The 4,804-nt window shown below is 41.7% G+C and overlaps 1 non-coding gene across 1 annotated transcript; it reads left to right on the top strand.

Moving 5' to 3' along the window:
• The first annotated feature begins 355 nt into the window (after positions 1 to 355).
• trnar-ucu (transfer RNA arginine (anticodon UCU)) lies at positions 356 to 447 on the top strand. Its single transcript is given in 2 exon segments — positions 356 to 392; positions 412 to 447. It is a non-coding gene; the product is annotated as a tRNA-Arg (tRNA).
• The last annotated feature ends 4,357 nt before the right edge of the window (positions 448 to 4,804 follow it).

The following is a 4,804-nucleotide window of genomic DNA, read 5'->3' as shown; positions in this document are numbered from 1 at the left end:
TAACGTGCACATTTTATGAAAAGGATATATATGTATGAGAAGGATCAGACTATATTTGGAAGGAATACAGTGGCATAAATGAAATACAGTAGACAAGATGTTTTGAGGAGAATTTGCGACAATGCTTTCACCAGTAGAGTGTTGCGAATCTGGAAATCATTATCTGAGCATGTGGTAAAGCTACGTGTCATGAGAACATTCCAGCAGTCTGTAGACGTACATTTGAAGAGCCAGAGCACACGTGGATAAGGAACAGGTACTGGAAAGTGTAACCAGGACAGACAGATGCGAGATGGGTGTCCTGAACGCAATGGGTCAAACACAAATTTGTGTGTTCAAAGGCAATCACAGGCGTGGGTCTGTGGCGCAATGGATAGCGCGTTGGACTTCTATGTCACTGCTCAGATTGTAATTCAAAGGTTGTGGGTTCGAGTCCCATCAGAGTCGACTTTTAGTTTATGGTTTGGAAGATGGTCAGAGCAGACTCAGCTGCTCATCTGCAAAACCAACAATATTCGTGCAGAAACCCAACTGTCTCGAAACGAAATATTTTCCTCTCACAAGTTTAAACTTTTGATGTCTATTTATGATAGAGATCAATAAACATCTGTTAGTCAGTAGACAACACGATGATGTGGATAGGCTGGAAAAAGACACAAAATTGTTGTGTCAGCCATGATGATATTGAATCATGGAGCGGGGCCAGATCGGTATTAACAATGGGCTCCTTTGTGTCTGTGCCATTTCTGGTCCAGATTTTTAAACAATCGTAATGATAACAATATGAATTAAACACCACGAAATATTTTGGTCTCACCTCCACATCCCTTCCCTTCCAACTGGAATAGACAGCTCTTGTTTTAGCTTTAGATCAGACTGTGGAGAATTCTGACAAGTTCTCCTTCAGGCTGAATGTTGCTTCGCATGGGTTTCAAAGTGGATACATGGAGCAAGCAAATGCATGGAATCAGGTGCTTCTGGGGCAGATTTCCCCTTTGCTGGGCTGGAATTCTGGCCAAGGTAATGAACGTGAAGTTCTGACATTTTGAATCTTACTCTGGATTCTTGCGTCTTCAGCAATTAAATTGGAATTCACGTTGCCCTTGCATAACATTATTCAATCTTCACTGTTTATAAAAACCATGCCACGTCCTCGTGGGTGCAGTATGCTGAATATTGTTGTCGTTGTGTGCTGTGTGGGTCGATGTTCATATGAACATGCCGATGGAAGTTGGTGAAATTTCAGTGAATCGAATTCCCTGACGAAGTGAAACCGATCGAAGGAAAACCCCAGTCCAGTGACGACATGACATTTCCGGTGATCAACACAGGACACCACTGTAAACGTACGCAGCATTCAATAAAGTCGATTTCCGCCACATTTTTCTATGCCACATTTCCACCACATTTCTGGGACATTATTGTAATCTCTACGCTCTCACATTCTATAGGAAGAACATTCAAATGGCCAACTATCCATTACTAATGTCCTGAATTCACATACACATGCACAAATATGCGCATATTTATATATCCACACAGATATAAATGTATGTGCGCATGCATGTATATGTCTGTGCATATATATTTAAAAGTTACAAAAGAACGTTGAGTAAAACAACATTTATTCTAAAAAAATATGATTTCTTGGAGTGCTCTGTCCTTAGGAAATGCCTCAGTTACTTAAGACCAGCCATAAATACTCCCTGAGTGAATATCCAACACTCAATAGAGATACAGAGGTGATTTTTGCAAACAATGACGTCTTTCATACCGCTGATCCTGCGCTGTGTTAAATTCTGGAAAGGATCTTTAGCTCTTTACATATTACCGGTGTTGCTGCAAGCTCGCACAGGCCATTAAAGCAATCCACAAAATATTAGATTTATCACATTGGACATTTTGACTGTTATCAGAAAAACTGGAATCGAAACGATAACGATGTTTTTAAGTATTGCTGTGAAGATTACAGAATTGCAGCAGGAATATTTTTCGTGTCTTGTTAATGGATATTTTGGGGGAGATGAGTGAGCAGTATATGGACTCACTCCCTTCTCTGTGATTGCAGCCAAATGTTCCAATGCAACACATGACAGGATAAAGGTGCATTACATTGGCAGGTCAGTTCCCACTCACGATAGTATAGTTTCACTTTGATTATCGCCATCGTCTAAAGTATTAGCTGAGTTGGGAGATCATGATCCTGAGTGTATGCTGAGACATTTCGAGAATTAATCCCACACTGTTGGCTTCACTTTATATCATAAACCAGTTATGCAGCGGACTGAGCTAACCGGCTTCCCTTTCATGCTCAGTTTTTTGTACAATTTATAAAAGTTCACGTGGAACAAGCTGCTGAACCTTTCCTCACAATCAGCACATGCTGTACTTAGTCACACTCAGTTGAAGGTGTTATGAACTTTCTATCCAATTAACTTTAACCAATTACAGAGTGTGAACATAACGCGTACCCATCATGGCCGGCCAGATTCCCTGTCATGGTGAAATTCATTCCTCGCGTGTCTGCACGTGTCTTCACAAATATATTAGGATCAGCTTCTCAATAATCTTTCCAGCGAAGAAGAAATCGTTTTCGAATTCAACTGCTGTAGAAGGAAAAGGAAAACTTTCCAAATTTCTCTTTATCATTCATCGCTGGTTTTGAAGTTCTAAAGTTTTGATATAGATCCATCCAGATGAAAGAATTTCCCTCCTGTTTACTCTCACCAAATTCTCATCGCCTGGAAACCTTCCATACGGACACAACTCAGTTTTACCTGGTGTCACGTCACATGATCTATTCGTTTTTTCCACCAACCCATGAAACCTCGCCTTTTCTTTTCAAATGGCATTACCCCTCACTACATCGATGGCTTCCTTTACATTTTTTTGTTTCCAAGTAAACACTGTCCATTCTTCCTGACGTCTTTTCATTACAGTCATCGCCATCCATGTTTATTATTATCTCTTTATATCCCTGTATAGCCAATGTTGGGAAAGGATGCTGGGTCCAATGCAACACATTAAAACCCGGTCTAATGCTGTGTACTGCCATTACCAATGTAGGGAAAATAGGAGCTAGTTCAGGCAAAAGGGAATCCATTGGTTGTCGCGTAATGGATCAATCCCTGACTGGGAAGTGACTGTTTTTCCTCACTTTTCTCCCTGGTCTGAACATTTACTAAAGCAACACACTAAGGGAACATAGAATGACTATAGTTCAGAAACTGGCTATCCATTGCAAACAATGCACACCCAGTCCTCCAGGGATTAACGCTCACAGAACAATCTTTCTCTTCATTTGCGCCTGAAGTTCGCACCTTACTGACAGTCAACCCAGTTGTAGGCAAATCACATCTCTGGCGCTGTGAGGCAGCAGTGATAACCAGTGAACCACCTTATGGCCGTGTACAATATTGCAAGGCACATGTGGACGAGTTTGTCATGTGATTCCTGTCAAAGATGCTCTACTTTGTTGTTACCCTGACCAGGAACAATAAATTCTGATTCCCTGACCTAGAAATGAACCCAAACCACAGCGGTGGAAGTGCTGCATTAGAACCACTGGTCGACCAGGTAGGACAGCATGTGCAATTGTGTCTTCTCTTAACAGCATAGCTTTCTTTTCCTGTGATGAGACATTTCTATCGAAAAAGAATGTTCGTGACACCGTGCTTTTACAGCACAGAATAATAAATCATGTCAGTACCAGTCATCAAACATCCATCCATTCTCCTTTCCAGTTACCACTACTTGGTCCACAGCCTGACGTCTGAAGTGTTCATCTCAATGAGACTTTCCATGCAAAGTTTTAATTTCAAACGAACCAGCGACAGAGACTGAAGTCAGATACCGTCACGTTTGTTCATGACCTGGCGGAGAACTGAACCTCATTTTGACCCATAGATGGAACTATACAGACACATCTTTTGAGAGTGACAAAGGCCTCAGGACATCCCAACTAACATAAAATGAGGAATTGAACCGTTTGGCCTCTTCTTTCTTCACTACTAGCTTTAAAATCCGATTCTGTTGACAAAAGCAGAGGTGTAAACTGACAGGAGGCTGTCCTTCGAAGACTGCCCCAATCGTGAATATTTGGTATCTGCAAACCGTCGATGTATCCACCTGTGAGGCAGACTGGCTAGCTGTGATCTTCCAGCCTCTGACCGGTTTAATTTGGATTCCAGCGCATTCCTGTCTCTACATAAGGAACAGGAGCATACAGCCGCATTCCTGTAAGTTTTCGTTCCCCCACTGTTTCACCGTTAGTTTACTGCTTCTAATGAGTCACGTTTTTCTTCCTGCCAAACGAAGGCATTCTTCGCATCAGAAGATTGACATCCACATGGTCCTCAGGGGAAAAACACGGATGTGGACTTCCAAACTGAAATGGATGAGGCCTGGTCTGCGCAAAAAATGACTTTCAGCTTTTCCTTCAAAAATAAGTCCTATCAACACACACAACGCACCTTCGGATGTTTGTTGCAAAGTTGTAAGGAAATTCAGCAAGGCTGCCGTGAGAATGGAGGTTACAACCGCTGGTTTACAAAACCAGCCTCGAACCACTGAGTTATGGAAGAACTAAATTCTGAGTCGTTTTGAGTCTGACAAAAGATGATGACCTCGAGCAGAACAAATTCGGTCAAATCAGTTTTGTGATACAAACTTCGTTTTATGTGACAAAATACCCCTTGAAACCCACTTCTTTGATCGCTTGTTTGATGTCACACTTTGTCAGCTTCCCAAGTTTTCATAATGGAACAGGGATCAACATTTGTATAACCTCCCGGCAGAGTAAAAT

This window comes from Hemiscyllium ocellatum, unplaced genomic scaffold (assembly GCF_020745735.1).
Source record: "Hemiscyllium ocellatum isolate sHemOce1 unplaced genomic scaffold, sHemOce1.pat.X.cur. scaffold_438_pat_ctg1, whole genome shotgun sequence".
NCBI classification, from domain to species: Eukaryota; Metazoa; Chordata; class Chondrichthyes; order Orectolobiformes; family Hemiscylliidae; genus Hemiscyllium; species Hemiscyllium ocellatum.
The sequence above is the reverse complement of the archived record's forward strand: the minus strand, read 5'-3'. Positions and strand labels throughout refer to the sequence as shown.